Source organism: Schistocerca gregaria, chromosome 6 (genome assembly GCF_023897955.1).
Source record: "Schistocerca gregaria isolate iqSchGreg1 chromosome 6, iqSchGreg1.2, whole genome shotgun sequence".
Classification (NCBI taxonomy): domain Eukaryota; kingdom Metazoa; phylum Arthropoda; class Insecta; order Orthoptera; family Acrididae; genus Schistocerca; species Schistocerca gregaria.
The window spans coordinates 320526085-320550131 of NC_064925.1; positions in this window are offsets into that span (position 1 = coordinate 320526085).

Below are 24047 nucleotides of genomic sequence, written 5' to 3' on the forward strand. Positions count from 1 at the left end.
CTGAACCCACCGATTCCATGTTCTGCTAACAGTCATTGGATCTCGGCTAATGCGAGCAGCAATGTCGGGATACGATAAAACGCAATCGCGATAGGCTACAATCCTACCTTTATCAAAGTCGGAAGCGCGATGGTACGCATTTCTCTTCCTTGGACAAGGCATCACAACAACGTTTCACCAGTTAACGACGGTCAACTGCTGTTTGTATATGAGAAATCGGTTGGAAAATTTCCTCATGTCAGCGCGTTGTGGGTGTCGCCAACGGCGCCAACCTTGTCTGAATGCTCTGAAAAGCTAATCATTTGCATATCACAGAATCTTCTTCCTGTCGGTTAAATTTCGCGTCTGTAGCACGTCATTTTCGTGGTGTAGCAATTTTAATGGCCAGTAGTGTAATATTAAACTTGCTGTGTTTCTCTGCGATGTACCATGAACAAACAATTAAGAACATCTAACAGTCTTCTAAGCCACAAATAGATTTGGAGGTTTTTAAACATACTGCATCGAAACTGAGAAGACTCCTGGTTTCCGTAGTTCTACACATTGTAAGCGATGGAAAATATATAAGGGTCAGACTATACAGGTGGTGTAGCAAAGATGCACAGAGCATCAACACGGGGAGAAAGAACAACCAATCAACCAACCAACTTTAAGGAACATATCATGCCGGCCGGGGTGGCTGAGAGGTTCTAGGCACTTCAGTCTGGAACCGCGCGACCGCTACGGTCGCAGGTTCGAATCGTCCCTCGGGCATGGCTGTGTGTGATGTCCTTAGGTTAGTTAGGTTTAAGTAGTTCAAAGTTCTAGGGTACTGATGACCTTAGATATTAAGTCCCACAGTGCTCAGAGCCATTTGACCCATTTTGAACATATCATGACTTACGACAGCATCACATTTTTACAAGAGGAGAAAATTATCTGGGATTGTGTCTTAATAGATACTGTAGAGATTCGGCTACATCATCATCATCATTGTCATGAGTCACGGATTAGGTTCGAGGAACCTGTTCCAGCTTCATTTTATTAGCTCCATCGTTTCCTGATCCGACCAATCTCTCTTTCACATTTCTGTATATATTGCAAAACTTCTTTAGGATATCAGCTTTGTTGCATTCAGTTTACATGTTACTTCCATTTCTGCTTGTGTACCGATTTTTTTTTCTTATTACAAATATTTTAAGCTCGTATCTAAAATATTCGTTGCTTATTCTGTCTTATAATATATGTCCATTAATTGATCGATTTACTGTTGATTAACAAGAGTAAATCGAGCAAACGTATAGTTGATTAACAAGAGTAAATCGAGCAAACGTATCGTTGTGAGTAAATCGAGAAAACGTATAGTTGTGACGACCATGGCGGACAGAGCCATCACTCCGATGTTATCTCAGACGCCGTCGCAATCTGTTCCACCGTGCGACCGTGGCGCGGGGCGCGGACAGCGGAGGGAGGGCGCCGCGGGCGGAGGGTATTTAAATCGGCCGCCTCCGCGACCGAACCCAGTTCCCCCTGAGCAGCTATAGCGTACGGATGTCCGTGCCGGCACGTTCACAGGAGCTTAGTCCGTCAGTTCACCTGATGATGGCGACATGTATGATCGCCGAAATATTGTGCCCGTTGGACACTCTAGACCGGCAGTACACCCGTGGATATTTTGATTATCTTTTTCATTGTTATTACGTAAAAAGACAGGCCAATTATTTCTGATAATGTGTAAAATCTTTCATTGATTAATGTTACATTTTTGTCCAGTGGAGCTAATTAACATATCTTATTCCTTTCCTCGACAACCCTTTTCGAAAACGGAAAAAACTATTAACAATAATATTTGTTAAAAGAAAACTAAGAACAGCGACGTGGTCTATGCAGAGCAGCGAGCTCATGTATAGCTCTCATTGGTGTAGCGAGATGGCCCGCGGCAGGCAATGTCGGCCACCTATATTACGCGGCGGACGGATCACACAATAGGCCATGACGGTCACTCGCCTCACACAAAAAATAAAAAAAGCACAATTCAACCCTTATGAATGAAAAACTAAACGTATTGCATAAATGTGCCGCAAAACTCGGTACCTATCAATTTTGCCACACAGATACAAAACATAGCTAAATGTGATTTTACATGTAATTGTGCCAACGGTAGGAGCATAAACGTTACTTTCTGTAATACTAATTCAGGACAGAATGTGTCATCTGCTATGAAGGACGAATGACCTTTATGTGGTTTCATAGATTAATGGAGATACAGGTTAGTAAGAACAGTACTAGTGTTCTCCCTCCGCTACTTTCCGTGTTCAAAAAATGGCTCTGAGCGCTATGGGACTCAACTGCTGTGGTCATTAGTCCCCTATAACTTAGAACTACTTAAACCTAACGACATCACACAACACCCAGCCATCACGAGACAGAGAAAATCCCTGACCCCGCCAGGAATCGAACCCGGGAACCCGGGCGTGGGAAGCGAGAACGCTACCGCACGACCACGAGATGCGGGCTTCCGTGTTCAGTTGACACTTTCTAGACTAGCAACAAACGTCGGTGTGACAGGAGTGCTCCAGGTCGTGGCTACCACTATGGAACTCTGAACTTCGTGAAAGTTATTGAGTGATATGGCATGCGCTGTCTGCTCTCTTCGAAAACCGTACAAACCAAATTACTCAGAAATGTTCTTTATTGAACCTCGACAGGTATTGATGCCGCCCAATTAATTGATATGCTATATTTCAATGGAAGACACCCATCACGCGGCTTCTGTAGGTGTATGAACAGATGTAACCTTTGCAAAGGAAATCACTGTCGCCTTCAAATTAATTTACAGACTCCACGATTGTATATTCAGCCTCAGGGAGATTTTGAAACGGAAAATTTTCGTGCTTCCGTACATGTCAGGTTTAACGGTTCATCTCTAATGACCATGTTATTGAGTTTTGACGAGTGTTAAACCACAAAACTGTTCCACTTGAAAAGGCCAACCAATGTCTGAAACTTCAAGACTGGTCTGGTACGGAGAGCTCTTGATAAAGTTATGAAATGCAACTTTATAACAATACCTTTTTCCCACCAGCGTGACATAAAAGTCGAAAAAAATGTAAGGCGATGATGCAGTCTTTCTCCTCTATTGTTCAACCTGTACATCGATAAACCAATGACAGAAAAAAAAAGTTTCAAAAATGGGATAGAACTTCAGGATGACAGATCATCAATGCTAGCGTTATGTGACAACGTAGCTATTATCAGTGAAAGTAAAGAATATAAACAATCTAAATGAGCACAGAGAAAGAACTGAGAGCAGACAAAAGAAGAACGTAATGCGGAGTGTCAGAAATGAGGTTGGTGCTAAACTCAACGTCAAATTGGGGCTAAGAAATAGACCAAGAGATGGAATAACACGTGATGGATAAATCAAGGCAGCATAGGCGTTTCTGACCAAAAGAAATCTACTAGAATCAAGCATGGGCCCTCATATGAAGAAGAAATCTCTGAAAAATACGGAGCACACCATTGTATGGCAGAGAAACATGGACTATGAGGACATCGGAAAATAAGAAAATCGAAACGTGATGTTACAGACGGATACTGAAATTTAAGTGGTATGATAAATTAAGGAAAGGAGGATCTTCATAGAGTCGGTGACTAAAGGTTTGTGTGGAAAATATTCTCTAGAAGCAGGGACAGAATGATAGATAAACTGTAGAGGAGGACAGAGATTGTAGTATTCCAGCAGGAGTGGAGATCACGGGGAGCCGCATCAAACCAGTAAGAAGACAGGATAAAACAATAAATTTGTTGTATTTGTGTTGGTCGTATTTGTGAGTTCTCACTTTTGTGACTTTAGAGGAGCACAATGAAGTCACCTTCTAGAGACAGACTAACTGAGCGTTCAACATACCTGGGCTTGGGTGCTTCTGTGTAAGAACCGCAGTGGGGCGCTTTCAGGAAGTAGCGGGCTTACCGTTTGACAAATTCACGAGCTGACCGTCACTTTTCAAAAACACATTTCCATAGCCCACTTCCGTGGGATCAGCAGAGTTCTGAAATCATCTCACATTTTCTTCCTCCTTGTCGTTCCTTGTGTTGACTCGAAATTTCAGTTTTCTTGTTGTAATCAATCTACGAGAGTCACTCCAAAACAAAACAAAAATGAATATTTCTTCAGACTTCCTATTTATTTTTCATACCTTCAATATCTTTACAATATGTTGATACATGCTTGAGAGACAAAATGTCATTTTCACACATAATCTTTATCCTTCTCAACTGCCTTATATCACCTTTGAACATGCGCGGAAAATGTCAGGACAGCACTTTTCAGCCACTGTTTAATAGCCTTTACTGGGGAATCACCATCTTAAAATCTCGTTCCGTAAAGGGATTTTTTCAGTTTACCGAAGACTTTGTGAGCACATGCTGCCAAATCGGGGCTGCAGGATGGGTACTTAGTGTTGTCCACTCTAGCTTTGTAATCTCGGATTTTTACACTGACTAGAGGCCGGGAGTTACCGTGCAATCGCAAAATAGTGTTTTTACCGATGTTGCCGAACGTGACACATTCGAGCATGATGGTTTTAGGGTTCCCATTTACGAGTCAGAACTGATAGTGGTTCGGTGGGTCGTCGAGCAGATGCGCAAAACTATAGACTTATATCTCTGACGTCGATCTGTTGTAGAATTTTAGAACATGTTTTTTGCTCGCGTAGCATGTCGTTTCTGGAAACCCAGAATCTACTCTGTAGGAATCAACATGGATTCCGGAAACAGCGATTGTGTGAGACCCAACTCGCTTTATATGTTCATGAGACCCAGAAAGTATTAGATACAGGCTCCCAGATAGATGCTATTTTCCTTGACTTCCGGAAGGCGGTCGATACAGTTCCGCACTGTCGCCTGATAAACAAAGTAAGAGCCTAAGAAATATCAGACCAGCTGTGTGGCTGGATTGAAGAGTTTTTAGCAAACAGAACACAGCATGTTGTTCTCAATGGAGAGACGTCTACAGACGTTAAAGTAATCTCTGGCGTGCCACAGGGCAGTGTTATGGGACCATCACTTTTCACAATATATATAAATGACCTACTAGATAGTGTCGGAAGTTCCATGCGGCTTTTCGCGAATGATGCTGTAGTGTACAGAGAAGTTGCAGCATTAGCAAGTTGCAGCGAAATGCAGAAAGATCTGCAGCGGATAGGCACTTGATGCAGAGAGTGGCAACTGACCCTTAACATAGACAGATGTAATGTATTGCGAATACATAGAAAGAAGGATCCTTTATTGTATGATAATGTGATAGCGGAACAATCACTGGTAGCAGTTACTTCTGTAAAATATCTGGGAGTATGCGTGCGGAACGATTTGAAGTGGAATGATCATATAAAATTAATTGTTGGTAAGTCGGGTACCAGGTTGAGATTCATCGGGAGAGTCCTTAGAAAATGTAGTCCATCAACAAATAGAGGTGGCTTCGACCTATACTTGAGTATTGCTTATCTGTGTCGGATCCGTACCAGATCGGGTTGACGGAGAGATGGAGAAGATCCAAAGAAGAGCGGCGCGTTTCGTCACAGGGTTCTTTGATAAGTGTGATAGCGTTACGGAGATGTTTAGCAAACTCAAGTGGCAGACTCTGCAAGAGAGGCGCTCTGCATCGCGGTGAACCTTGCTGTCGAGGTTTCGAGAGGGTGTGTTTCTGGATGAGGTCTCGAATATCTTGCTTCCCCCTACGTATACGCCTCGAGGATATCACGAATGTAAAATTAGAGGGATTCGAGCGCGCACGGAGGCTTTCCGGCAGTCGTTCTTCCCGCGAACCATACGCGACTGGAACAGAAAAGGGAGGTAATGACAGTGGCACGTAAAGTGCCATCCGCCACACACCGTTGGGTGGCTTGCGGAGTATAAATGTAGATGTAGATGTAGATATCCACAAACACCAGTCCTTCTGAATCAAAAATCTCTTCAGCCATAACGTTTCCTGTTGTAAGCGCAGTTTTTAATGTCTTATCTCTTGGCCAGTTTGCACTATGCCATTCCATCGATTGCCGTTTCGTCTCCGGTTCAGACATGTGCAACCAGGTTTCTCCTCGCGTCACAATTCTCGCCCAGCAAGTCGTCTCCAGAATTCTCGTGCTGTTCCAAAAGTTCGCTGCACACTTTGTTCCGTGTTTCTTTGCAGGCATCCGTCAACATTCTCGGAACGTACCTGGGGCAAACCTTTAACAACTTAGGCTCGATATTCTGCACGCATTTCTCGTGCTTCTACTTGGATTGGTAGCTCGTTCACTGTTATACGTTTGTCAGCCGAAAGCAGATCGTGAATACGTTGTCATTGTCAGGAGGGCAGTGCTCGGCCGGCGGGTGCACGGGGGTTCCGAGTACTGGCGTGCCCACTTACACCAGGTAACCTTCCCGTCCGACGGTCAGCTGTATTGCGACCAATAGCGTCATTCCCAAACACTTTCTCCAATCTCTTGTGAATGTTTGCCGCTGTTTCGTTATCACAACACATGTACTCTATAACAGCGCGTTGCTTCAAACGAACATCAAGTACAGCACCCGTCTTGGCGGAGTCGTGCGATAGACCGACTTGCGAAAACAAGTACATTCAGATACAAGCGGGAGTAATGTTTATATGATCTCCCTGAACAAGAACAGCAAAATCTAGATCTCTGAAAAACGGTGTGCATTTGTTTTGGTATGACCTTCGTACAAATTTAAGTTGATAAAACACAATGTTTACTTGGCGCCCAACCTGTAAGGAAAGGAGAATCTGAACTAACTATACTGTCTGGAGTGACAAAAGATTACAGATGCGACTTGCATGTGCAGTCCAGTTGATATCTTTACTTACGATATCAAGAAGCCAGCCTATGTTGACAGCGAGATGAATGATGTATTCCTTTAGTTTTGAAAAGATTCACGCTATTAATTAATCTATAAGGCACGCGCATACAGAATGTCCGATGAGACATGTGAATGGATCGACAGTTTCTTGTGGACGGAGACACGTCGTCGGTAGCAATCGTAATTTCGACGTGCGTCACGGAAGTCTGATTCGCTCACTGCCGTTGATGTTCTGAATAAATTTCTTAATAGTGTTATAATTTCCCTGGTATCACTCGCGGATGATACCCTCTTCTGTACACGGGCACAGCATTAGTCGTGGACACTGGCGTTTTCAGTTAAACACAAGCAAGTGCGAAGAAATGCTCATAAGCAGATGAAGGTTCCTTGGTTGATCTGTCTGAATGCTTAGTCCCTAGCGTGAGACCAAAAACAGCGTCAGTACGTGAGGAAGACACGTAGAATTCTTCTTAGCTTCTCATTCCTGGGAAGAGTGTACGGAACTCTTCGTACGACGTATCCTAGAACTCTATTAGTGTTTCTCTTATTATACCGGCAGCGGAAGCTGAAATTTTTGAAGGAAAATTGCACGATTTGTGATTTATGACGTGTTTGTCTCGAAATATAATTTATTCAAATCTCCCTGTCTCTGTTGGGTGAAGTGGAGGTAGTAATTACCTGTGATTCTAGTTGGAGTGGATTGTTTGGGGGAAGAGACCAAAGAGCGAGGTCATCGCTCTCATCGGATTAGGAAGGACGAGGAAGGAAGTCGGCCGTGCCCTTTCAAAGCAACCATCCCGGCATTTGCCTGGAGTGATTGAGGGAAATCACGGAAACCCTAAATCGGGATGGCCGGACGCGGGATTGAACCGTCGTCCTCCCGAATGCGAGTCCAGTGTGCTAACCACTGCGCCACCTCGCTCGGTGTGATTCTAGTTATCACACATTCGTAACTAACAAGTAGTATGGTAACGTAATTGGATAGCAACCAGTGTTGAGGAAGGGGATAATCATGAATGAAAAGACGTTGAGTGAACAATATGTCGTGTGAATACTGTCTGTTTGGTTCGTACCACAGTAATAGTATCATTTCGACAACAGTTACTTGGTAGGTAGCATAATTGCTGTACATCTAGTACACTCGTATACTTGGTGAGGCAGCTAACACAAGCCACACCAGATATAATGAGAATGAATAAATATATCGAGCAGCGGTTTTCGTTACCTTACAGCGAATTATATAGCGAATTTACAGACTTTCGCAATTAATTTTTAATGTTTATAGTCGCCGAATTACGACAATGACTTTGTTTTTTTTTCTAATTGAACTATATACTATTTTCTGTGGCATTTGAAAGAAGTTTCTTAGATAATTTCAACGACACAACGTTATGAGACTTGATCAAATAGTATCAAGATAACAGCGCAGCAAACCACCACTATTCCGTGGTCAGGAGAAGAATTTCCACAAACGTCTGCACTATTATATCGAATATAAGCAAACACGCAACTCAGGTATTGTTCTTGTTTACCTGTGAGCTACAAGCCCGTCAGTCCATGTTCTGCTGTTGTAGCAATCACATAGCTTGCTCGTAAAGCTATTGAGACTTTCACAATGTATACAACAGCCGCTAAAGGGAATATCGTTAACGGCGAATGTCACCAAACTATTGGAGCAGCGGTACTGATGTATGCTGAAGACTATCCAGATCGTGCCATGCAATCAAGATCTGTCTTTGAAAATATTATAAAAAAAGTTCTAGAAACTGGAAGTGTGGAGAACAAATACGCCAACAGAAAACAATAGCAACTAATGAAAGAAACAGAATTAATATTTTAGAAGGAGTCACACACAATGCAAATGTAACTAAGAGATATCTTGGAAGGAGAGAGCAATCAACCAAAAAGGTGTTCTGTGATAGCATTCCATCGTACTTCATCCTCTTCATATTTCGCTGCATCTATACCTCCATGGCAGTGACTGCCAAACTCGGTTACAGTTCTCTGAATGTTACCTACGAAAAGTACAAAGTGCAAATGGTTGCATACTTGACCTATTAGCAACAAATAATCCTGAACAAATAGAGAGCATCATGATGGATACAGGGATTAGTGACCATAAAGCAGTTGTAGCGAGACTGAACACTGTAACATCCAAACCCACCAAATATAAACGCAAAGTACATTTATTTTAAAAAGCAGATAAAAATTCGCTAGACGCCTCTCTAACAGACAGTCTATACTTCTTCCGATCTGACTATGTAAGCGTAGACCAGATGTGGTTTGAATTCAAATAAACTGTGTCGATGGCAAAAAAAAATAGTTCAAATAGTTCTGAGCACTATGGGACTTAATATCTGTGGTCATCAGTCCGCTAGAACTTAGACCTACTTAAACCTAACTAACCTAAGGACATCACACACATCCATGCCCGAGGCAGGATTCGAAACCTGCGACCGTAGCAGTCGCGCGGTTCCGGACTGCGCGCCTAGAACCGCTAGACCACCGCGGCCGGCAATATCGATGGCAACAGAGAGCTACGTACCACATAAATTAACAAGCGATGGTATTGTTTCCCCCATGGTTCACCAAACGGGTCAGAACACTCTTACAGATGCAAAAAAATGAACGTGCCAAAATTTAAAAAAATACAAAATCCCAAGATTGGCGAAATTTTACAGAAACTCAAAATTTAGCGCAACTTCAAAGCTAGTTGCTTTGAAAGGTTTCCACAACGAAACTCTGTATCGAAATCTGGCCGAAAACCCAAAGAGATTCTGGTCAAATGTACAGTACACAAGCAGCAAGACGCGATCAGTACCTTCACTGCGCGATAACAATAATTATGCCACTGATGACAGTGCCACTTAAGTAGAGTTGCCAAACACGGATTTCCGAAACTCCTTCAGCAAAGAGGACGAAGTAAATATTTCGGAATTCGAATGTAGCAGCTTAAATCACTTAATAGAGGCAAGGCTTCCGGTTCAGACTGCAAACCAGTGACGTTCCTAGGAACATATTCTGTGTTCGGGCATAATTAGCTCGAAGAAAACTATTTATTGACAAATAGTCATCACGGATTCAGGAAAAATCGTTCTTGTGAAACACAACTAGTCTCCGTTCTCACAAATAAGTGCTTTCGACAGAGACTCAAACTGATTCCGTGTTTTAGATTCCCAGAAGGCTTTCGACACAGTTCCTCACAAGCGTCTTCTAATCAAATTGCTTGCATATGGAACATCGTCTCATTTGAGCGATTGGATTCGTGAGTTCCTTTAAGGTAGATCACAGTTCATAGTAACCGACGGAAAGACATCAAGTAAAACGGAAGTAATATCTGGCGTTCCCCAAGGCCCTATGCTGTTCCTCATCTACATACACGACATAGGATACAATCTGAGCAGCCCTATTAGCTTGTTTACAGATGATACTGTCATTTATCGTCTTGTAAAGTCATCAGATGATCAAAACCAACGGCAAAATGATTTAGACAAGATATCTGTATGGTGCAAAGAGTGGCAATTGACTCTAAATTATGAAACGTGTCAAGTTATCCGCATTAGTACTAAAAGAAATTCGCTGAATTTCGGTTACATGATAAATCACACAAATATATAGACTGTAAATTCAGCTAAATACTTAGGGCTTACAATTACGAATAATTTCAACTGGAATTATCTCATAGATAATATTGTGGGTAAAGCAAACCAAAGACTGCGATTTATCCACATCAGATTGGACCGACGGAGGACAACGAAAAAGTTCAAAGAGGGCAGGTTGTTTTGTACTATCGCGAAATAGGAGAGAGAGTGCAATGGACATGATGCTTGAATTAGGTGGCCGCCATTAAAACAAAGGCGTTTTTCGTTGCGGCAGAATCTTCTCGCAAAATTTCAATCACCAACTCCGAATGCGAAAACATTCTGTTGGCGCCCACATACATAGGGTAAAATGATCATCATGTTGAAATAAAAGAAATCAGAGATCGCAAAGAAAGATTTAAGTGCTCATTTTTCCCACGCGCTGTTACAGAGTGGAACCGCAGAGAAATAGCTTGGAGGTGGTTCGATGAACCCAGTGCACGTGCGTCATATCTACGCAAAATTTTGTATAAGGAGGAAGCGTCTTTTATAAGCAATAAGCAAGTGAATCCTCGCAATGTGCACTAATCGTCTGTTGAAAATCCACGTTAACTCTAAGAAGTGGACAAAAACAATGCTCTTAGTCTATCAACGCTTGGTGCGTGCTTTTCAAGACCAGCATCATGGGTCCTTGTTTCAGTGATGGGAATCTAAATACAGGCGAGTATCTCGAATTCCTAAGTTATGAAGTTGGCACAATTATTGGAACATAAGGCAATCAATGTGGTACCAACGTGACGAACGTCCCCCACCCCCCCCCCCCCCCCCCCCCCAACCCGCCATTCCGCACGTCATGTAATGACAGACACACTTAAGATTAAGAGAACATTTGGGGAATATTGGAATTGTCGTTCAGGAAACGCAAAATGGTCTGCATATTCACCAGACTTAACACTTCCACACTTTTAACTGTGAGGAAAACTAAAAGAAATGATCTGTAAGGAAACACCGACGACCCACGATGGCATAATGTGCATTATAATACTGGCCTGTGCTGGCGTCAACTCCAGATTAAATTCAAGGTGCAATATTATTTCTCCAGAATCAGTATATAGGGTGTAGCAATATTCTGACCGCTCGGTATGACAGCCGTGATAACAAACACACGAAACATACCTGAGTTACGCGCGTGTTTACATTTGGTGTAACAGGGCAGACGTTTGTGCATCCCCCTTCTCCTGATGGTGGGAAGTGGTTTGACGCTGTTATTTTGATACATTTTTGTTAAAATCCAATACATGTTATGTCCCTGATGTTTTCTTAGAAGCTTCTTTCAAATTCCACGAAAAAAACAAAGTCGATGAAGTAAGTCAGCTACTATAAACGATAAAAATTACTTGCGAAGTAAAATCGCCATATTGTCCGCTGCACCTCGATATATTCATTCATCTACATCTAAATCTACATCTACATGGATACTCTACAAATCACATATAAGTGACTTTCAGAGGATTCATCGAACCACTTTCAGAATTGAAACTTCCTGGCAGGTTAAAACTGTGTGCCCGACCGAGACTCGAACTCGGGACCTTTGCCTTTCGCGGGCAAATGCTCTACCATCTGAGCTACCGAAGCAAGAATCACGCGCGGTCCTCACAGCCTTACTTCTGCCAGTATCTCGTCTCATACCTTCCAAGCTTTACAGAAGCTCTCCTGCGAACCATGCAGAACTAGCACTCCTGAAAGAAAGGATACTGCGGAGACATGGCTTAGTCACAGCCTGGGGGATGTTTCCAGAATGAGATTTTCACTCTGCAGCGGAGTGTGCGCTGATATGAAACTTCCTGGCAGGTTAAAACTGTGTGCCCGACCGAGACTCGAGATACTGACAGAAGTAAAGCTGCGAGGACCGAGCGTGAGTCGTGTTTCAGTAGCCAGATGGTAGAGCACTTGCCCGAGAAAGGCAAACGTCCCGAGTTCGAGCCTCGGTCGAGCACACAGTTTTAATCTGCCAGGAAGTTTCATATCAGCGCACACTCCGCTGCAGAGTGAAAATGTCATTCTGGAAACCTTCAGAATTCTCTGTTGTTCCAATCTCGTATACCGAATACCTATATCTTTCCGTACAAGCTCTGATTTCCCTTATTTTATCAAAGTGATCGTTTCCCCCTATGTAGGTCGGCGTCGACAAAATATTTTCGCATTCAGCGGAGAAAGTTGGTGATTGGAATTTCGTGGGAAGATTCTGCTGCAACGAAAAAGTGTTTGTTTTAATTATGTCCACCCCAAATCCTGCATCATTTCAGTGACACATTCTCCCCTATTTCGCGATAATACAAAATGTGCTGTCCTTCTTTGAACTTTTTCGATGGACTCCGTCAATCCTATCCGATAAGGATCCCACACCGCGCAGCAGTATTCTAAAAGAGGACGGACAAGCGTAGTGCAGGCAGTCTCCTTAGTAGATCTGCTTCATTTTCTAAGTGTCCTGACAATAAAACGCAGTCTTTAGTTAGGCTTCCCAATAACATTTTCTATGTGCTCCTTCAAATTTATGTTGTTCGTAATTGTAATTCCTAGGTATTTGGTTGAATTTACGGCCTTTAGATTAGACTGATTTATCGTGTAACCGAAGTTTAACGAAATCCTTTTAGCACTGATGTGGATGACCTCACATTTTTCGTTATTTAGGGTCAACAGACAGTTTCCTCCGAGGTAATTCATAATGTTCTAACATTATATATGTTCCCAAATACTGCTGCATATCGACGTTAATGCTATGGGTCTGTAATTTAGTGAATTACTCCTACTATCTCTCTTGCATATTGGTGTGATCTGTGCAACTTTCCTGTCTTTGGGTACGGATCTTTCGTCGAGCGAACTGTTGTGTATGATTATTAAATATGGAGCTACTGCATCAGCATACTCTGAAAGGAACCTAATGGGTACGCAGTCTGGACCAGAAAACTTGCTTTTATCAAGTGATTTAAGTTGCTTCTCTACTCCGAGGATATTTACTTCTACGTTACTCATGGTGGCAGCTATTCTTGATTCGAATTCTGGAATATTTACTTCGTGTTATTTCGTGAAGGCATTTCGGAAGGCTGTGTTTAGTAAACCTGCTTTTGCACCACTGTCTTCGACAGTATCTCCATTGCTATCACGGAGAGAGGACACCGATTGTGTCTTGCCGCTAGCATATTTCACATACGACCTGAATCTCCTTGGATTTTCTGCCAGGTTTCGAAACAAAGTTTCGTTGTGGAAACTATTATAAGCATCTCGCATTGAAGTCCGCGCTAAATTTCAAGCTTCTGCAAAAGATCGCCAATCATGGCGATTTTACGTCTGTTTGAATTATTCATTTGGGATATATCTGGGGTGGCCTGTCTTAGCTGCCTCGCCTTCTACACTGGCGTGACCGAGGTTATGGGATAGTGAAGTGCACTTAAATAGATGACGGTAATATCGAGTACACAAGGTATAAAAGGGCAGTGCATCGGCGGAGCTGTAGTCTGTACCCAGGGATTCATGTGAAAATGTTTCCGACGTCATTTTGGCGCACGACTGGAATTAACAGACTTTGACCGCGAAATGGCAGTTGGAGCTAGAGGCATAGGACATTCCATTTCCAAAACCGTTGGGGAAATCGATATTCCGAGTGCGACGAGGATAACAGATTTCGGGCATTACATCTCACTATGGACAACACAGCGGCCGACAGCCATCACTTAACGACTGTGAACAGCGGCGTTTGCGTAGAGCTGTCAGTGCTAACAGACAAGCAACACTGCGTGAAGTAACCGCAGAAATCAATCTGCGACGTGTGACGAACGTATCCGCTAGGAAAGTGCGCCCAAGTCTGGCGTTAATGGGGCTACGGCAGCAGACGACGAACGCGAGTACCCTTGCTAATTGCACGACATCGCCTGCAGCGCCTCTACTGGGCTCGTGACCGTATCGGTTGGACACTAACCGACTGAAAAACCGTGGCCTGGCCAGCTGAGTCCCTGTTCCAGATGGTAAGAGCTGATGGCAGGGTTCGAGAGTGGCGCCGACGCCGCGAAGCCGCGGCACTGTGCAAGTTGGTCGTGGCTGTACAGGGCGGTCCACCGACCGTGACGGGGCCAAATATCTCACGAAGTAAGCGTCAAACGAAAAAACTACAAAGAACGAAGCTTGTCTAGCTTCAAGGGGGAAACCAGATGGCGCTATGGTTGGCCCACTAGATGCCGCTGCCATAGGTCAAACGGATATCAACTACGGTTTTTTTTAAATACGAACCCCCATTTTTATTACATATTCGTGTAGCACGTAAAGAAATATGAATGTTTTAGTTGGAACACTTTTTTCGCTTTGTGATAGATGGCGCTGTAATAGTCACAAACGTATAAGTAGTTGGTATCACGTAACATTCCACCAGTGCGGACGGTATTTGCTTCGTGACACATTACCCGTGTTAAAATGGACCGTTTCCCAATTGCGGAAAAGGTCGATATCGTGTTGATGTATGGCTGTTGCGATCAAAATGTCCAGCGGGCGTGTGCTATGTATGCTGCTCCGTATCCTTGACGACATCATCCAATTGTCCGGACCGTTCGCCGTATAGTTACGTTATTTAAGGAAACAGGAAGTGTTCAGCCACATGTGGAACATCAATCACGACCTGCAACAAATGACGGTGCCCAAGCAGGTGTTTTAGCTGCTGTCGTGGCTTATCCGCACATCATTAGCAGACAAATTACGCGAGAATCGGGAATCTCAAAAACGTCGGTGTTGAGAATGCTACATCAACATTGATTGCACCCGTACCATATTTCTATGCACCAGGAATTGCATGGCGATGATTTTGAACGTCGTGTACAGTTCTGCCACTGGACACAAGAGAAATTACGGGACGATGACAGATTTTTTGTACGCGTTCTATTTAGCGACGAAGCGTCATTCACCAACAGCGGTAACGTAAACCTGCATAATATGCACTTTTGTGCAACGGAAAATCCACTATGGCTGCGACAAGTGGAACATCAGCGACCTTGGCGGGATAATGTATGGTACGGCATTATGGGAGGAAGGATAATTGGCCCCCATTTTATCGATAGCAACCTAAATGGTGCAATGTATGCTGATTTCCTACGTAATGTTCTACCGACGTTACTACAAGATGTTTCACTGCATGAAAGAATAGCGATGTACTTCCAACATGATGGATGTCCGGCACATAGCTCCCGTACGGTTGAAGCGGTATTGAATGGCACATTTCATGACAGGTGGATTGATCGTCGAAGCACCATACTATGACCCGCACGTTCACCGGATCTGACGTCCCCGGATTTCTTTCTGTGGAGAAAGTTGAAGGAAATTTGCTATCGTGATCCACCGACAACGCCTGACAACATGCGTCAGCGCATTGTCAATGCATGCGCGAAGATTACGGAAGGCGAACTACTCGCTGTTGAGAGGAATGTCGTTACACGTATTGCGAAATGCATTGAGGTTGACGAACATCATTTTGAGCATTTATTGCATTAATGTGGTATTTACAGGTAATACCGCTGTAACAGCATGCGTTCTCAGAAGTGATAAGTTCACAAAGATACATTTATCACATTGGAACAACCGAAATAAAATGTTCAAACGTACCTACGTTCTGTATTTTAATTTAAAAAACGTACCTGTTACCAACTGTTCGCCTAAAATTGTGAGCCATATGTTTGTGACTATTACAGTGCCATCTATCACAAAGCGAAAAAAGTGGTCCACCTAGAACATTCATATTTCTTTACGTACTACACGAATATGTAATAAAGAATGGAGGTTCCTATTTAATAAAATGCAGTTGATATCCGTTTGACCAATGGCAACGCCATCTAACGGGCCAACCATAGCGCCATCTGGTTTCCCCCTTCAAGCTGGACGAGTTCCATTCTTCCTAGTTTTTTCGATTGATGCCTATTTTGTGAGGTATTTTGCCCGGTCACTATCAATGAACCACCCTGTATCAAGGTGTGGAATGGACTAGGTCCTCTTTTCCCACTGAACGGATCATTGACTAGAAATAATTATGCCCGGCTACTTGGTGACTATTTGCAGCCATTGATGGACTTGATGTTCCCAAACAAGGATGGAATATTTATGGATGACAGTGCGCCCTGTCACCGGGTCCCAAATTGTTTGCGACTGGCTTGAAGTACATTCTGGACACTTCGAGCGTATGATGTGGCCACCCAGATCGCTCGAAATGAACCACATCGAAGATTTATGGGATGTAATCGTTGGAGTCAGTTCGTACACCGGCAACACTTTCGCAATTATGGACGGCCATAGAGGCACAACGAAATAATATGCGTACAGGGAGTGGACTTCCAACGACTTGTTGAGTCCATGTCACGTCGAATTGCCGCACTGCGCCTGTCAAAAGGACGTCCGACACGAATTTAGTAGCTGCCTCATGCAGGGAAGGGCAGGAAACAAGCAACACTTACAATAAGAAATGTAGAGAACACAACTGGGTACGCTATGTAATAATAACATTAAAAATATTCTGTTGTCATGATATAAAATACATCATAAAATTATGAAACAACTGTAAAAACCTTTGGGGTCAATTCAGTGTAAATCCAAATTGTCAAAGACAGGTGACACTGAAACATGAAAACGAATATGTATTATGTAGAAATACTCAGAAGAAAGGGTATGGGTCTGCACGAAGGTAAGAACATCGAAATACAATAAATGGACACTAAAATAATGCGTTTTTAAAGTTCTGCTTATGAAATCCGTTTGTTCATTTAGAATACGCTCTGGATGTTTATTAAAAGCAGCATAAATTTCCATTTCTTGATATTCATCAGTAATATGTAGAACTTCTAGAGAATTAGGACCATTTGCATTATGTGTGTTAGCATGTAAGTAATTGCTAAATGTAGATTTTTTACTGGTACTAATATTTCCATGTTTCCTCAGCCTAGTTCCAAAGCTCTTCCCCGTTACACATGTAAGCAGCAATGTTGCACATTAAGGTGGTATGTTAATGTGAGTTGTGTAATGTGTTATTTATACATGGCGATGTATGTTTATGCATGCAGACAATGTGGTAGTCTCCCACATTGGTTTTATAGACGCTTGTAAATGAAAAGTCGTCAAAATTAGCTAATCACGCGATTTAAATAAAGATCATCTACATTACAGCCTACTGAGGACCATGTTCTCTTATTATGCTATATTATTCAAAGATTTTGTTTGTCTAGATTGGTACTGGGCGAATATAAGAGGGAAATTATGAATTTCAGGATTGGCGAAGCTGTCATTTGATGTCTTGTTCACTCTACTAGCAACATCGGACGTTTTGCTGAACTTGCTTATTTCGAACTTTATTTCTATGTACCAGTCTAAATTCTGTAGTTTTAATTTAAGTACATGGTATGAAAATTTGCATTACCGTTCCATTAACCAAAAGTTCGATTCTAATGTATACTTAAATCTCATTTGTGTTTCAGCTAATTGAAAATGTAGAGTTGTGTTTCTGAATTTGTGGATTGAAAGATACAGCAATCACCGGTGTTTCTTCGGAAGAAGACTAAAGAGTCCGACGGAAATGAAGATCCACCTGGCTCTGTTCTCAACCCAGGAGTTTATACTGTGAATATAGCAGCTGGAAAAAGTAAGCAGTCATTTGGACCATACAGCTGCAATTTTTTATTTATTTACAAGGCAGCAGTTGAACTGATTGTTGTTGTTGTTGTGGTCTTCAGTCCTGAGACTGGTTTGATGCAGCTCTCCCTGCTACTCTATCCAGTGCAAGCTTCTTCATCTCCCAGTACCTATTGCAGCGTGCATCCTTCTGAATCTGCTTAGTGTATTCATCTCTTGGTCTCCCTCTACGATTTTTACCCTCCACGCTGCCCTCCAGTACTAAATTGGTGATCCCTTGATGCCTCAGAACATGTCCTACCAACCGATCCCTTCTTCTAGTCAAGTTGTGCCACAAACTCCTCTTCTCCCAAATTCTATTCAGTACATCCTCATTAGTTATGTGATCTACGATGTTCTCTGAAAAAAAAAAAAACAAGGCCGCTTAACTCCATTTACTTTAACAGATGAGGAGTAATGTTCTAGTCAAGGAGATGTTATTTGATGAAAGTTCTTCGCTGTTCTGGGGTACCATTTGTAGGTTCAAAGACAACATTTTTAAACATGATGTCAACGACTGTATGATTAACTAACAAAGCAAGTTCATCAATTTGATTTTAAAATATAGTAACTGGAGATATAACAATTTCTCTTTGAAAAATTGAAAAAAACTTTGTGTACAACTTTTAGTTTTTGTACTGAATAAAATTTTTTTTAGCTAAATTAATTTTGTTTTTTATTCTCTTGGGTTCAAAACTGATTTTGACATGTCACTATTCACGCAAAAGACCAAAAAACAACAAAAAATACTCAACCCTCTCTGCATGGTGAACAGAAATACCAACTTTTTATTGTTTTTATGTTGTAAAAGCCCTAGTTAGGTCCCAATCCTAATTATAATTTTAAAGATAGGCACAAAATCTGTAATCCCATATAATTTTTATATTCATATTTCTATTTCAAATTATGAAATTTTCTCTTTTACAGTTGAAAATTGTTTCTATTCTCCCCATTTTACGATACGATCCTGCACAGCTGAGCGAAAAATGGGTCTTTCCTCTCAGGTGGTATTCGCATGGGACCAGTCATTTATGTATCCAAGCATGTACGAAGGCAGTTTGGAAAGTTCTCGGAATGGAACAGAAAGAAACGATTTGCGTCAGTGAAACATGTTTAGTTTTCAGTGTTGTCTCCCCGTACACTAATGCGCTTTGACCAGCAATATTCCAGTGCCTTGATCCAATTTCGAAAATTAGATTCCTCCAGGCCTGCAAAGCACCCGCCAGTTTTTCTGTCAGTTCTTCGTTTGAAGAGAATCACAGTCCACGGAGAAAAATTTTGAGCTTGGGAAAGAGTTAGAAATTGCTATTTCTTGTAATTGTTTGACCAGTGGGAAGACAATATACCAAGAGACTCCTTCCGCATTCCAGAAAACTGACGCCATGGCCTTTCCGGCTGACCGTATTGCATTTGTTTCTTTGGTGGTGGTGAAGTTCCATTTGTGGTCGCACACTGGTGCAAAAGATCTTGTTGGTTACTCTGAAAACGGGTCAGACATTGCTCGAACTTTTACATTTTGATGCGTTTCTGATCTTGCGTTAAGAGTCGAGGAGTATAGTCCCCTGTCGCGTTCTGAAAATCGACATGAATTTCCTTTGCTTTCATACCTTTCTTTGCAAAGTACTTAATAACTGCTCGAATCTAGATTTTTCCATTTTCACACATCACTAGACGGGAGCGTCTACAGAGAGACGTCCAGAACCACAGATCTCTACCTGGAACACTGACGCATCACATGTTAACTCATAAAGGGTGACTTATTACGCGGGAAACTGTTGGCATTAGCGCCGACATCTGGTGATGATTCCGCAAACTTTTCAAACACACTTCAAGCAAATCTGACGTTCGTTTAATGATTTACATTCGCTTCGAAGATGTGGAGAAAGGGTATAAATGAAAATGAAGCACATACGTTACGTTATGTAAGTCTATGAGTGTGATTCTAATGGTGGTATGGATTTAAACGCTTATCTACCAAATGACAAACTAAAAAATAAAATACACAACTGAGTAGTTACATGCAGGTGTCCATAATAAAAGCTCCAGTTTCAAAACTCTCTAGAAAGACAATCACTGCTCAGAATTATGTCAAATTTGAACAGCAAGTTATAACACATAACACAGGGGAAACGTCATGGAACAAACAAAATTAAAGAAAATTTTGCCAATAGATGGAGCTGTAGACACCTTAACGTAAATGAGATCGGCTAAAAATGACAGATGAGTCGCAATAAACGGTTATGATTTGCGAAACACATTACACTATTCATAGTGTTCAATGTGCATGAATGCACGAGTTCAGCAGCTAACAATTGTGGCAGTGTTAGTCCACCACGGAAATATCGTACCACACCGGGTGGAAAAAAACAGGTTTTTAATTGACACCCGGCCAGAAATCACATAAAAACCGAAGTAACATTGGTTTTTAACTGTCCTGGAGCCAAAAGCAGCATAAAAATGAAAATATCGATTTCTAACTGCAGTGAGACTGGCACAAGACAAATTCAATATGCCGTCCATCATTTTCTGCCACCAGCCGAAATCGAGAAACAGCATGTTCCACAACAGATCGGAGTGTCTTGGAGATCACGATCAGAATGTGTTGAGCAATGCTTGCCTTCTATTCATGTACATTCGTAATTGGGGCACTGAACACAGCATCTTTCAGATAACCCCACAGCCAGGAGTCAGATGGATTAAGATCAGGTGATCTGGACGGTTATAGGGAAATGACGGCTGATAATTCTAGCATTTCCGAAATGCCTCAGCAACAGACGCTTCACTGCTTGTGTAATATATTGAGGAGGACCTTTTTCCATAAAAATGATCCTACCCATACATCCACGGTGTTAAAGGGTTTGAATGACGTTGGTACGCAAAAGACTCAAAGTTTACCAGTGACGATACCGGTAACACGACCCGCAGACTCATCTGTTCGAAAACATAAGGCCCTACGATAAGCGGTGCCGTCAGTCTGCACCACAAAGTCACCTTTCAGAATGAAGTGGTACCGGCTGATTTTCCGTTACCCATATTCTGCAATTCTGCGTATTGACATGTCCTTAGATATGGGAATGGGTTTTGTCTGTTCACGGAATGTTCCATGACCATTCATTGCCCACTTCCATGCGAGCAAGAAACTCCAGAGCGACCGTTTGTCACGCTGGTAGGTCAGCAGGAAGCAACTCTTGAATATGGGTGATTTTGTATTGTAGCAATGCAGGATGTTTCGTGGGATTTTATGCACCGTGTTCGCAGGCATGTCCAACGTTTGGACAATTCACCGTGCACCGCACGCTTGCATATCACCGCTCAATAGCTCCTGAAATCCTGCGGCCACATCTTCAACCGACTTCGGAGTAACTGCTTTCTTTCCTCTGCCACAGTGCACTTCAAAAGAACCTGCCTTTTCAGACTCTTAGCATACATTGGACCAAAATCTTTCTTTATGTCCTTTAGTGTCTGGAACTTCTGTAGGGGTAGCACATGTTACTTTCGCAAAATTGTCCCGCATATGATGGTCAAGGCAGTTTTGCTGCAATCTTGTGGTTCTTAGTTACCTCCTTGTGGTCTTTGTGTGATAAGCAACGTGAAACTGCTATCTTAATATCCAGATCAACATTCACGGATCTTTATTTCTTTGAGTTGTTGTTCTTGGTTTCTTCCCTTTCCTACAGTTCTAATTCGTCTGCATAGTTTCCCTCGCCAAATGCCGTCGGTTCCAATCCGTCAGTTTCTTTTCAGAATCTATTAATATCCAATACCTTCGCCAAACAGTGAGTCGGTGGCTGAGTGACTGCGGTTCGACAGTCGTGCCCGAATCGCTGTGTCTTAATGATCGTTGCCCACGTCAGGTAAGGTCCTGTGTTGAGGCGCTGGCCGGTAAGCTGTTTTATTGAAGCCACTTCGGTAACTCAGTACTTAAGGTGCCGTTCTGTGCAAGGGCCCCCTTCCGTCACACTGCTTCTCGGACGGTTTCCAAACTCTCGGTGGTGTCTTTTGTGAATGATCTGCGGAGCATTTGTGATACGCCGTCTTTCTGTTAAAGTCCAAGATAAGGAAGCGCGCAGCGAAGCCGTGTGCAAGGCAGGTAGGCGGGAAAACACTCAGTGCACTTCGTGTGCTCTTGGCGCTATCTGCCATAGTCATTGCGTCAGCGCAGGCATTACCTGTGACACCAGGGTACTACACATCTCCACACACACACACACATACATACACACACACACACACACACACACACACACACACACACACACACACACACACACATACACACATACACACACAAAGCTACGAGTAGAACAAGGTGCCTCTCACTCGACCTTGATTTCCAGTTCAAAAAACACAGCTTACGGCTTAAAAGAAAATTGTAAAGGCTTCAGACTGTCACTCGACACAAAACCATAAGGTAAAAGGTAGACTGGCCAATCGAATCCGACCAACCACTGTGCCACCCTGTGCCAAGAAGAACCTACAAGATGTGAAACGTAGAGAAAATGTACATTGTTACAACACAAGAAGTATCAAACACATATACACGCCTTATCACAGATTATCAAAATCAATAAGTAGCTATGAAGTCACAGGGCACAAACTATTTAATAAGCTGCCACATGCTATACAGGATCTTCCTGAACATACATTCAAAGAAAGACTGCATGAATGGTTTATTGCCCACCCGTTCTATGATATCAATGAATTCTTCAACTGTAAAATGCAGTAATCTAATAGATGACCCACTGTACATTTATTGTAATATAAGCTAAAATATTTCAGTAGTCGATACCTTATCACACTGTATTATAAATTGTATCTTCATTTGACGTTGTCAATTGCTGTAATGGCCTAAAGACAATAAAATCTTTATTATTATTATTGCGGTATAGAGGAGGCATGTGGTCAACACATCGGACTCCTGATTGTTGTCGGGTTTCTCGATCTTGGGACCGCTACTGCTCGGTTAACTAGTCAGCAGTTGGCTTAATGAGGCTGAGTGCACCGCGTTCCAGTCCTCTCACAATAGGAAAATCACTGGTAGTACCGGGAATCGAACCTCGGTCTCCCCGTGTGGCAGTCACCCACACTGCCCACTTAGCTACAGAGGCAGTAACACGACACAATAAAAGATAAAAATGACATTTCTGTAGTCCCAATGTATTATGGAACATGAAGTTAAGCTAACATCCAATAAATTGGAAAGAGTAAACTGTTGCGAGAATGTTGATATAAACTTTTGGCATAAACAAAGCTGTCCTCCTCCGTAGCTGACTGCCATGCGGAGAATCTGGGTCTCGATTCCTGGTACTGCCAGGAGTTGTTCCTTGGCGGGAGAAATGTAATGGTGTGCACCCAACCTCTAATGCCAACTGACGAGTAGCTTCACCGAGTGGTGGAGGCTCCACTCACAGGAACTGACAACGGCCGCAGACTGGCGTGCTGACCCACGGCCCTCCATACTGCATTCTATAGCGCCATTGGCAGGCTATGACACGGTGGTCAGTCGGTACCGATGAGCTCGTGGACTCGTCATAGCTTGTGGACGCAGTTTACGAGTTTACGTATGAACATAGCTACCCCCAAGATATGCGTCATAGTATGTAGTGTAAGTGTAATAGCTGTGTGGCCAGTGACGGATACTATGTGTCAGCAACTGATCGTTTCAATCCGAAAATGTATGTGATCTTTGAAGCAGATTGTCATTCTTACGTGATCTGATTTAGTGATGACATATTCGCATTACAGTATCCGTATCAGTGTCTCAAGAAGACACATAAAGTCAAAGTGTACAATATACTGGTACTTCACTTGATATTAGAACTATTGGCTGTATTAGAGCTCGATTTTAGATAAAGATTTTTTTAAATAACAAGTATGCTTCGAACATAAAATTGAAAGGGGCTTCCCACCGAAGTTTCGAAGAACGAAGATGGATAG